Consider the following 13,028-nt stretch of genomic DNA (forward strand, 5'->3'; position numbering starts at 1 on the left):
AACTTCAACAAAAAGGTTCTGGTGACAAATCAAACTCAGCAGATTAAATGATCTCGTAACAAACAGCCAACCAGAGTGAGATTACAAGAGAGAAAACAAGTGTGAGAGAGTTACCGTCAATTTGCCGTTCTGCGAGGCGGGGTAGTGCTGGTTGTGCGTTTGGGACCGCAGGAGGCAAGCTATTCAACATACACATGCAGATGTTTATGCTCTGTTTGGTCGTTGGTAAATAAATGGAAGGGAAGTAAAATTATAATAATTAAAGTAATGTTTTTATATACTTTACAAACTTAATGACTTATTGAGTTAAAATATACCTAATAACCTAAAATGTTAATATATATAAATGACTTGATACAAAAGATGAAGAAAGGGATATAGATAAATTAGCTAAATCCGGAGAAAGAAAAACAAAGGATCTAAACCAAGTGAAATGCATAAAAGATGAAAACCAAAATGTATTAGTGAATGAGGGAGCGATTAAGGAAAGATGGAAGGAGTATTTCACAAAATTATTCAATGATGGTGGGAACACAAGAGTTAGTTTGGAACATTTTAGCAACTTTGAAGGGAACGTGAGCTATACATTTTATCAACGCATAAGTTCAAAAAAAAATAAGACAAGCATTAAAAAAGATGAAAAATCATAAGGTGGTGGGATCAGATAATATACCAATAGAAGCATGGAAATGCATGGGAGAATAGGGCATCTCTTGGCTAACAAAATCCGTCGAAGAGAAGATGAGAGAGACTAGACTAAGATGGTTTGGTCATGTGAGAAGAAAACTAAGAGACGCTCATGTGAGGAGAGTTGATGAAATGGAATAATTAGTTAAAAAAAGAGATAGAGACAAACTCAACAAGACTTTGGGAGAGACATTAAAGTTTGATATGAAGTGTATGGGCCTAAATGAAGGTATGATAAAAGACAGAAATATATGAAAATCTAAAATTCATGTAGCCGACCCCACATAATGGGATAAAAACTGGATATGTTATTGTTGTTGTAACATTATATACATAGTTTTGGGTTTGAGTTTGAGGTCAGGTGTATCATCCCACTCTCTCATCCCAAATCCAATTTTTGGTGTCAGATTTTTCACCATCCCTTACTCAAATTGGAATTGATTTGGGGAAAAACTCACTTTAATTAGGATGGATTTGGGAGGAAACTCGCGGGTCGGACACAAATTGTCATCCATATAAATGAGAGAGGAAAGGTTAAAAATGCATGGTAAAATGTTTTATTTATCTCATTTTAATAATTTTTAAATATGGAAGAGGGTCATTTGCATTTAATATTATTTTTTATAAAGTATTAAAAATGATATAATAGGTAATCATTATATAAAAATGGAAAATTAGTTTCCAAATGATTATATGATACAAATATATATAATCATATTTACCCTAAATTTATTTATGTATAAAGTATTAAAAATAAAGATAAATTACACGACACTCTTGAGATTTAGCACAACCCCCCCTCCCCCCCCCCCCAAAAAAAAAACTCCTAATTTCTTAGAAATGATAAAACACTACAAGAATTTTGGGTTTTAGCCTACAAGAATTTTGGGTTTTAGCGACGGAAATATTCTGTCGCTAAAGCCAAAAATTTGTTGCTAAATCAATTTAGCTATGTATTGATTAAGCGACGGATTTTTGGTCGTCGCGAAAGTCATCGTCGCTAAATTGATTTTTCAATTTAGCTAGGAGATGCCTTATTCTCCCATGCATTTCCATGCTTCTATTGGTATATTATCCGATCCCACCACCTTATCACCTTATGATTTTTCATCTTTTTTAATGCTTGTTTTATTTCTTTTGAACTTATGCGTTGATAAAATGTATTGCTCACGTTCCCTTCGGAGTTGCTAAGATGTTCCAAACTAACTCTTGTGTTCCCACCATCATTGAATAATTTTGTGAAATACTCCTTCCATCTTTTCTTAATCGCTCCCTCGTTCACTAATACATTTTGGTTTTCATCTTTTATGCATTTTGGTTTTTCTTTTTTTGGCTTTAGCTAATTTATATATATCATTTTCTCCATCTTTTGTATCAAGTCGTTTATATATATTAACATTTTAGGTTATTAGGTATATTTTAACTCATAATAAGTCATTAAATTTGTAAAGTATATAAAAACATTACTTTGATTATTATAATTTTACTTCCCCTCCATTTATTTACCAACGACTAAACAGAGCATAAACATCTGCATATGTATGTTGAATAGCTTGCCTCTTGCGGGTCCCCGACGCGCAACCAACACTGCCCCAGCTCACAAAACGGCAAATTGACGGTAACTCTCTCACACTTGTTTTCTCTCTTGTAATCTCACTCTGGTTGACTGTTTCTTTCGAGATCCTTTAATCTGCTAAGTTTGATCTGTCATCGGAACCTTTTTGCTGAAGTTGACACCAAGTGTTTGATAAAATGTCTACGCGGAGCGACTTTGTCGGACCGTGTCTCTGTTTCTCAAGCATCATATGACTGTCATGCTTACTTCGTTTTCTGGTTGATTGAACGTACTTAGTTAGTATTTCTCGAATTTTTAATGAACTCCTTGTGGTTTGGGACATTATTACCCAGACCCGGAAGGCTTTCTGAAGTAGTGTTCAAGACACTAGCTAGGGTTCGGAGTTAAGTTCCAAACTTGCCTGGATTTGGTTGAAATGTTCTCTCTAGAATTGATTATCATAGAAATTTTATGCCCAGAGTTTAACGATTCAAATACTGGCAAACATACATGATACATGCAGTGTGTTATCCGGAAACTATCTCAATTGCTTATGATTGGATTTTGTGGAGTGTCTTGAATTCTTTTAACTCTTTTTCTTTTGTGGCCCGATTCGTGGGTCATTCCTGAAATAATATTTGGGTTGTACCTTGGGTGTGAACTACTATTTACTCTTATGTATTTTCAAATTTTAGGATTAAGGTGAGATATTGTGCAGCTGTTGCACTCTTCTTCAACTTTGCTTGATAGTGGAAATTTTCTCTTCTCCCTTCTCGAATGCAAGTAGCTATCCTTGCTGTTGAACCACTGTAAATATTATGTTCACTTTTCTCTTTTGATTTTTGTGATCAATTGCGTGTGTTTTTCGTGTTCATCCTAAAAGGAATCATTCGACCAGAGCTTCTGCAAGCTATGTTAGTAGAAGATAAATAGGAATATGCAGTTTCTTTCTACATGCTAGTAGGTTGAAGCTGTATGTGATAATTTTTTAATCATCCTTAAAGACACAATCGTAAGAATAAGCTTTTACTCTACCGTTAGATTGAGAAGAATAGAAGAGGATTTCCTAAATTTACTCTATCAGGACCTTGAAATACAGCACACGGCTTAGACAGTGAAGCCTTAGTATCTTATGGAAATGGCTTCCTAGATCCTGATAACAAAAGTGAGAGCCTAGAAGTAAATTGTTATAACTTGCAGGATGGACCATTTTTTTTGTGTTGTAGTTACTTCCATTGCAAATGGAATCACATTTTAAGTTTATGTTGTTTTCCTATGCATAGTTAGTTGGTCAATTCTAAAGAACTGAGCGGCTTTGAATAATGTTCATTTGATGTTTAATGTTAATGTCATGAATAATTTTTCACAAGAAGAGAAAATAATTATTTGCTTAGGAAAGTGGAAGGCCACTCCCAAGCATCACCCCTAAGTTGAGGATGATATCTTGTTGGACATTATTTTATTTTTTTGCTAAGAAATTGTCGGACAGTTAAGTATATGAGGCAACCAAAGTTATTCAGCCTTTGATCCTCTAATTTTGTGATTTTTTTTTTGTTCGTTTCGGAGCTTGCAAAGTTGATGATTCTGAGATCTGGATCTCAAACAATAGGGGAAACTTGATGAATTGGGTTTGTATTTACATTTCATAGTGAATATTACTGTATTGTTCTTATTTGAGAAATATGGAATTATTATTTGAAACTTCTATGATCATATTCACCTGGAGACAGAAATATCATTTTTCAACCATTGCCTTTTGGGGTTTCACTTACAGAATTTTATTTCGTAAAAAAGCTAATAAAATAATTGGTTGGCTTTATCCTAGGGTAAGACATGAACTTTGATTTTGTTTATCTTAATAGTTTCTCTTTAAAGTGAATAAGGCTAGTTTTGTGTGCCGAAATTAGTTTATTGTTGGCCTTGATAAATTTTGGATGGTATTTCCTTGTTATCTTTTGAAATGAATATGTGTTATGCTTGTATAAACCATATTCTCTCGTATTCTCTTACCATGCTTGTCATGTACCGCCTAAATAACTAAGTGTAACCCGGGAGAGTAGGAGGGAAACAAAATAGCTAAATGCGCACATGCCTGTTGCAAGTGGCGTTGGTAGTTAGGATACAAGTTATACTTAGGCGGGAGAATTTCAATTGTTAAGGGAAGATTAGTATAAATAGAGACTGATCTCATCAAGGAGAGCATGAATGAATTGAATCTCGAATTTCCCTCTTAATCTCCTTCTCTTACTTTCTCTCTCTCTCTTTCTTCTTCTTTGATCAAGTCTCCTACATAACTCTCCAGAATTCCTTGCGGAATTCTTGAAATATCTTTGTCAGATCTGTTAGTTAAACCTGACAATCTGGTATCAGAGTCGATCCAGGCCAGTTTCGCTTATTGTGAATTCAGAAGGATGGCGGAGGGTATGAGGATGAAGAACATGGAGATGCAGCTACAACAATTTGACTCCATGGTATTGGATCTGCAGGCGAGAGTGGATCAGTTGGAGCTTGGATCCAATCGCAACCATGAAGCGATCATATCTATTGATCGCAAATTAGATGGAGCGGTCAGTCAAATTCGTGAGGAAGTGGGAGTGCAGATCAGGGAGCAATTGCAGGGGTTTATGGTGATGTTTGCTCGTCAATACTCGATAAGTTTATCTCTCGATTTTCTTCCTAGAGAAAGAGTAGAACCAATTATTCCCAATCATGGGATGAGTTAAAGGAGGCCAGAAACATTCGAAATGGAGAAGGAGCCGATGGGAATGGGGGAAAATGTAGTAGGAAGAAGGTAGGGAATAATTGGGGGCCAAGACCATTCGGGAATTCCTATGCCTAAATTGGATATTCTCATGTTTGACGAAAACACCCCTTGATGGTGGGTTAGGAGGTGTGAAAGAGCTTTTGAATGGTATGGAGTATCGGAGCAATAGAGGGTGGCTCTAGCTGCAACTTATCTCAACGATGCAGGGGATGATTGGTATTAAGGATGGGTTAAGGTGAAAGAGGAATGCCATTGGGCTGAGTTCGCAGAGGAATTATGTGAGAAGTTCGGAGAAAGGGGAATGACTAATGTAGTAGAAGAATTCGACAAGGGGGATCAGTGGCGGATTATCAAAGGAGGTTTGAGGAGTTAAAGGTATTGATGCTCAACCACAATCCTTATCTCACAGAGGCTTATTTTGTCTCGAGCTTTATAAGTGGGTTGAGTGAAGAATTAAGACCTATGGTGAAGGTTTTACAACCAAAGACCCTCAAACATGCCACAAATAGTGCAATGTTACATGAGCTGACAATGGAAGCGCTTATGAAGAAGCAAATGCTGATGAATAGGGGAGGAACACACAATGTGTTGACTCCCGTGGGAAAGAATCAAGGAAGAGAGGTTTTCAGGGGAGTTCAAGAGGTGAAGAGCTTGCCATCTCTAGGCCCTAAATTACAAGGAGATAGGCTAATGGAACAAAGTAGGCAGGCTAACCTTTGCTTCAAATGTGGGGATAGGTACTTCCCCGAGCATCTGTGCAGGAAGCAACTGCTGCTACTGGAAGGCGAAGATGAGAGTATGGAAGAGGAGGATGTAACAGAAATACCTGATGAAGGAGAGGAAGATAAAGGTGAAATTTCATTGCATGCCTCGTGGGGATTGGCCAATAATAAGATCATTAAGGTGGAAGGGAGAGTGGGAGAATACAAGTTGATGATCCTCATAGACAGTGGGAGTACCCACAATTTCTTGGATGAAGGAATTGCACAAAAGTTGAAATGTCCCCTAATTAGTACACAACCTCTCACAGTGACTATAGCAAACGGGAGTAAAGTGGTGAGTAGATCAGCATGTGCGGGTTTTTGTTGGGTAATGCAACAACAACATATTCAGCCTTTATTCCACTATGTGGGGTCGGCTACATGAATTCTAGACTTCCATGTATTTCTGTCTTTTGTCATATCTTCATTTAGGCCCATATACTTCATATCAAACTTTAATGTCTCTCCCAAAGTCTTCTTGGGTCTGCCTCTACTCTTTTTGACTAATTATTCCATTTCATCAACTCTCCTCACATGAGCGTCTCTTGGTCTCCTTCTCCCATGACCAAACCATCTTAGTCTAGTCTCTCTCATCTTCTCCTCTATTGGCAGTACTCCTACATTATTACGAATAATCTCATTTCTAATTTTATCTTTTCTTGTATGGCCGCACATCCATCTTAACATTCTCATCTCCGCTATACTCGTCTTTTGCTCATGCTGGTATTTGATTGCCCAACATTCTGAGCCATACAACATGGCTGGTCTTATAGCTGTTCTATAGAATTTTCCTTTCAGTTTTAATGGGATTTTTACTATCATATAACATCCCTCATGCATTTCTCCATTTTAGCCAACCTGCCTTAATTCTATGCGTGACATCCTCATGAATTTTTCCATCTTTTTGAATCACTGATCACAAATATCAAAAATGGTCTTTTCTTTGTAAGATTTGGTCTTCCAATTTTATTATAACATCATCCACTCTTGCATTATTACTAAATTCACCTTCCATATATTATGTTTTCTTTTTACTTAATTTAAATCCCTTAGATTCTAAATTGTTTCTCCACAATTCAAGCTTAGTGTTCACTCTCTCTTTTGTTTCATCCACCAACACTATGTCATTTGCAAATAGTATACACCATGCCACCTCTGTCTGAATGTGTTTAGTTAATTCATTCATTACTAAAACAAATAAGTATGGACTTAGTGCATAATCTTGATGTAGTCCAATTGTAATTTGAAATGGTTTAGTATCTCCTCCACATGTTCTAATTCTTGTCTCTGCACAGTGATATATGTCCTTAAGGGCTTGTATATATTTGTCTAGAGTTCATGTTTTGGATCCAACTAGGTTTTACGTTGGCTGTCGGCTATCTAACACAACTCTCCTCTTTTCTTCGGGCTTGGGACCGGCAGTGGATAACATCCCCAGGCGGAGTTTTAGGTGCGGATTGGATGAAGCATGTGAGTCCCATATTGTCAAGTCTCGAATCTGAGACTTGGGCAATTTTGGAAGAGCCGAGGAATTTAAGAAAGAGAAAGGGAGGGAGAATTTGAATTAGAGAGAAAGAGATGAGAGGGAAAGATTCGAAGGTATTCATTGATAGATCCCATCCTCACATACACTGCCTTTTATAAGCTAACCTCCTGGTTGTTATTGTAACCAATTGCCTACAAGTGGCCTAGGCGGAACCGCCAATCACATGCCTTCGGTTATTATAGCTATAGCTATGCATCTATAAGTTTATTACACTTATGCCATTAGGCTTGTGACAATCCCTGCCCCTTAAAATCTTCCTTGTCCCCAAGGAAGTTGAGTAATTGAGCAGCTCGTGGAAATTGATTCAACAACTGGGGTAGATATTCCCAAGTGGTATTCTCAGGGTATCGATTGGGCCATTGGACCAACACTTGGATGAGGGGCAAGGGGCCTTGGTGGACTACCCGTCGGTCGATGATAGCTAGTGGTTCTATTGCTCCGTCGGTCTTTTCAACGGCAGGAGGCGATTCTGAGCTCACAGCAGCATTAGGCTCGATGTACTTCTTCAGGAGAGACACATGAAATACGGGATGGCATTCCACGTTGGGAGGTAACTGCAGCTTGTAGGCGACTTGACCCACCTGTTCCAAGATGTGAAATGGTCTGAAGTACTTAGGACTGAGCTTGGTGGGGGTGGTAGCAGAGAATGAGGGCTGTAGGAAGCGTCTGACCTTTAGAAAGACCTTATCGCCTACTTCAAAATTTCGATCACTTCGTTTGCGGTCTGCGACCTGCTTCATTATGTTGTTAGCGATAGCCAACTCTTGTTTGAGTATTGAAATCATCTCCTGCCTGTCTTGCAAATATTTTGCTGCATTAGTTCGCGCTCTGTTGATACCCGTTATGGCAAGCATTGTAGGTGTCTGGTATCCAAATAGAGCCTCAAAAGGAGTCTTCTTGATGATGCTATGGTAAGTTTTATTGTACCACCACTGAGCTAATGATAGCCACTTACCCCAACTCTTAGGCCGAGCAAAACACATACATCGCAAGTAAGATTCCAAACATTGGTTGACTTTTTCGGTCTGCCCATCTGATTCAGGATGGTATGCTGATGACATATGTAGACTCACCCCTAAGTTCTTGAACAATTCTTGCCAGAAGTGACTGGTAAATATTTTGTCTCGATCCGAGACAATGGACTTAGGTAGTCCATGCAATTTGGCCACTGTGTCAATGAACACTCGGGCAATTTCTTGGGCTGTGAATGGATGTGTGAGGCCAATGAAGTGAGCAAATTTGGTCAGCTTGTCAACCACCACGAGGATTGCATTTCGGCCTTCTGATTTGGGTAGGCCCTCGATAAAATCCATGGATATCTCTTCCCACGCTTGATCCGGTATAGCTAGTGGTTGTAACAATCCTGGATAAGCCACTTGTTCATGTTTGCAGCGTTGGCATGTCATGCAAGTTGCCATAAATTCCATAACTTCTTTTTTGAGGCCTGGCCAAAAGAACATCTGGCGAACTCGGTAGTAAGTAACTCTAACCCTTGAGTGCCCGCCTAAAGGAGAACTATGTAGTGCTTGTAAGATTTTGGATTTTAGTTCCTTGTCATTTCCCACGACTAATCTGCCCTTAAACCTGATTAGGCCATTAGACATAGAATACCCTTGTTCATTGGTATGCCGGATTGCCAACTGAGTTTGGAGGGACTTAATCCATTCGAACTTCTCATAGCTGTCAGTAACTTCCTTGACCCAATCCGGTACCACTGCGGTAATGGCCTTACATTCCCCTTCTTCTGATCTTCGTGACAGAGCATCTGCCACAATGTTCTCCTTCCCTTTCTTATATTGTATCACATAATTCAGGCCCAACAATTTTGATATTCCCTTCCTTTGCAGGTGCGTATGCAACTTTTGTTGCAAAAGGTGTCTTAGGCTGTCATGGTCGGTCTGTATTATAAAGGGGGCTCCTTCCAAATAGTGTATCCATTTGTCGATAGCTATGATCATGGCTAGCAATTCTTTTTCACACACACTCAGCCCCCGGTGTCGAGCAGCCAGTGCTTGGCTGATGTATGCTAAGGGTCTTCCTTCTTGTGTCAACACTGCTCCGACCCCAAGGTCACATGCATCAGTCTCCACCACAAAGGCCTTAGAGAAATCCGACAATGCCAGAACCAGGGCTTGTGTCATTGCTTTTGTAAGGGTGTTGAAAGCATCTTCAGCTTGAGAATTCCATCCGAAATTGTCCTTCCTAAGTAACTCAGTCAATGGCTTACTGATCACTCCATAATTCTATATAAACCTTCTATAATACCCTGTTAAGCCCAGAAATCCCCCCAGCTCCTTTATAGACGAAGGCTTAGGCCATTCTAACATTGCTGCAACTTTACTGGGGTCTGTACTGACTCCTTGGTCGGAAATGATATGCCCTAGATAATCCACCTCATTCTTTGCAAAGGAACATTTGGAGAGTTTAACAACCAGTTGGTTAAATTTCAGGATTTCAAATGTGGTTTTAAGGTGGGATAAGTGTTGTTTGAGGTTAGGGCTATAAACTAAAATGTCATCAAAGAATACTAGGATAAATTTCTGCAAGTATGGGGCAAATAGGTGGTTCATAAGGGCCTGAAAAGTGGCTGGGGCATTGGTGAGTCCAAATGGCATCACCCGAAATTCATAGAGGCCTTGGTGTGTTCTGAAGGTTGTTTTATGGATGTCGGCAGGGTTCATCCTGATTTGATGATACTCTGCTCTTAGGTCTAATTTAGTAAAGATGACAGCCCTATTCAATTCATCAAGTAGATCTTCAATCAAGGGAATGGGGAATTTGTTTTTCACAGTAAGGTCATTTAGCTGTCTATAGTCTATGCAAAAGCGCCAAGTACCATCTTTCTTTTTGACGAGAAGTACGGGAGATGCGAAAGGGCTTTGACTAGGTTGGATAATGGAAGCATGGAGCATGGTTCTGACCTGTTTTTCAATTTCAGCCTTCTGATAAGGGGGGTAACGGTAGGCTCTGGCATTTACTGGCTCGGAATTGGGTTTCAAAGGTATTGTATGATTAAACAGGCGGTTTGGGGGTAGGGTGTGTGGTTCTACAAATAATTCCTTGAATTCCATAAGCAATGGGCGTAATACAGGAGGGAAGGTTACCTTTGCAAAGAGGTCGGTGGCAGTAGAGTCCTCCTGATCATCTTTCTCCATGGCTTGAATGGAGAATAGCTGGGATATCTGCCCTTTCCCTTTCATTAACAGCTTACGTAACTTTTTTCCTGTAATCACCTTGCATTCCCCTACCTCGAGGCACCCTTTTAAAGTCAGATTCCTTCCTTTCAAATCCAATGTGACTTCCAATTTATTGAAGTCGAAGGTCAGAGGGCTGACTGTTCTCATCCAATCCACCCCAAGGACGATATCACAGCCTCCTAGTTCCAAAATTCTCAGATCCGTAGAGAACTCTTCCCCTTGCATCAGCCATTTAAATCCCACACTCTTATAATTGCTGTACATTTTATTGCCGTTGGCTACAGTTATGAATAAGGGGGCAATATTCACGAGAGTGCAACCTAATTCAGTGGCAGATGTTTCATTGAGGAAGCTGTGGGTGCTGCCACTGTCAATTAGCACCATTATCCTTCTCTTGCCCACTCTGCCTTCAACCTTAATGATTTGCTCCGCATGTCCCCCTAAGTGCATGAAACAAAATTTCCCCTCCTTCACCGACAAGATCACAATGGGGGGTCTCTTCATCTGTTTCCTCGAGGTCTTCTTGCTCTCTCTCTAATATCTTCTCCTCACCTCCTTCCATGTTCAGTAGTTGTCTTCTACATTGGTGGCCAGGATTGTAAGGGTCTCCACATTTGAAATAGAGCCTCATCCGCCTCCTCTGCTCCATAGTAGGATTTCTGATAGCCAAGGCTTGCTGACTTCCTCTTGGTGGACTTGTACTCCCTGTCGCTCCTATCTCCCTAGTGTGTCCACTAGGTGGTAAACTAATTAGTGGACCTGTACGAGAGGAGGCCCTATTCCTTTTGTAGATTGCTTCTAACGTCAATTTTTGTAATCTGGCTTTTTCTGCCGCCTGCCTAACTGTGGTTGGCATCATCATCTTCACCATTGATCTCAACTCATCCTTAAGCCCACTAATAAAGTTGGACACAAAATATTGCTCAGTAAGTGTTGGCTGAGCGTTCTGCATTAAGGCTCCTAGCACTTCGAACTTTTCCAAATACTCTGTTACTGCCCCCTCTTGCCGAAGTTTATTGAATTCTTCTATCACATCTGCCATATTTTTTTTCTCCAAATTGCCTACACAATTCTTCGGCAAATTCGATCCATCTCACCCCAAGTCCTCTGTATCTGAACCATCCTTGAAACTAAGAATCATCCGTATCATTAAGATAGGCTATGGCCAGTGTAATACACTGGCTCAACCACATTATAGTATTGGAAGAAACGTTCACACCGTTGGATCCACCACCTTGACCTTGTTCCATCAAACAATGGTATCTCCAGCCTTGGCATTGGCGTGTGAATACCAGATTGTAAATGAAATTCTCTTACCTGAGGATCCGTCTCAATTCCTTGCACTCCTTTCGATTCTGCTTCTCCTGGAGGTCTCGAAAGTATTCCAGATCCATTCGAATTTGGTCCAGCTCCAGATCGCGGGGAAAATTCCGATGGCAAACGGAATTGTGGTAAGGACGATAGCATATTAAACATACTATTGATCATTTGACTGAACTGATCCATCGTTTCTCTATGCCTCTCCAGCTCGCGTTGCATATCCTCGCGAGAAGTCGCCAATTCCTCTCGCATTGCAGCCACATCTTCCCTACTTTGGGTGATAGCCTCGTGTGTGTGCGAAATTCCGAACTCCAGCGTTTCCATTTTTGTTTCCAATTGTTTGAGTCTCGTTCCTTCCGCCATCTTCTGCTTCGCAATTCCTTCTACAAGCACTATTGAGGCCGCTAGCTCTGATATCAATTGTCAAGTCTCGAATCTGAGACTATTTTGGAAGAGCTGAGGAATTTAAGAAAGAGAAAGGGAGGGAGAATTTGAATTAGAGAGAAAGAGATGAGAGGGAAAGAAATTAGAGAAGCAAAGATCCGAATGTATTTATTGATAGATCCCATCCTCACATACACTGCCTTTTATAGGCTAACCTCCTGGTTGTTATTGTAACCAATTGCCTACAAGTGGCCTAGGCGGAACCGCCAATCACATGCCTTCTGTTATTATAGCTATAGCTATGCATCTATAGGTTTATTACACTTATGCCATTAGGCTTGTGACACATATACTTTGATTTCAATAGGATGGAGGTGACGTTTGAGAAAGAGGAAAAAAGAATAACATTAGTGGGCAGCAAAGAAGTGGGAATGTGTAAAATGATTACAGGGAAATGATTGCAGATGATACTCAAGCAAAAAATGAGCAGTGTGGCTTAGCTCTTCTCTATCCAAGCACTCGAAGAAGAAAAGGAGGAACCAGGAGCAAAGGGTGAACTGATGCTGGTTGTCAGCAGTCTGGCCCAACAAACATGGGAGGTAAACCAATTTGACTTACTCGATTTATTTTTGGTTGAATATGAGGATCTATTTAAAGAGCCTAAAACCTTTCCTCCACCCCGAACCCATGACCATTCCATCATCTTGAAACCTCAATCAGAACCCTGTAATGCTCGAGCCTATCGTTACCCCCAGCACAGAAAACAAAAATAGAGAGAATGGTCAAAGAAATGTTGCAACACTTTCTCATTCAG

The 13,028-nt window shown here is 39.9% G+C and overlaps 1 protein-coding gene across 12 annotated transcripts in view; it reads left to right on the top strand.

The window, feature by feature from the left end:
- Positions 1–13,028, top strand: part of LOC127789972 (uncharacterized) — a 37,609-nt gene that overhangs the window by 5,555 nt on the left and 19,026 nt on the right. The window contains exon 1 of one of the 12 annotated variants that reach the window (XM_052319116.1): positions 2,234–2,305. The exons of 10 other annotated variants lie outside the window; for them this stretch is intronic. The gene's annotated coding sequence lies outside the window, so the exon portion shown is untranslated. Of the gene's footprint in view, positions 1–2,233; positions 2,306–12,241; positions 12,814–13,028 lie in introns of those variants that run through there. One more of the 12 variants, XM_052319121.1, reaches the window with a different exon arrangement.

This window comes from Diospyros lotus, chromosome 14 (assembly GCF_014633365.1).
Source record: "Diospyros lotus cultivar Yz01 chromosome 14, ASM1463336v1, whole genome shotgun sequence".
NCBI classification, from domain to species: domain Eukaryota; kingdom Viridiplantae; phylum Streptophyta; class Magnoliopsida; order Ericales; family Ebenaceae; genus Diospyros; species Diospyros lotus.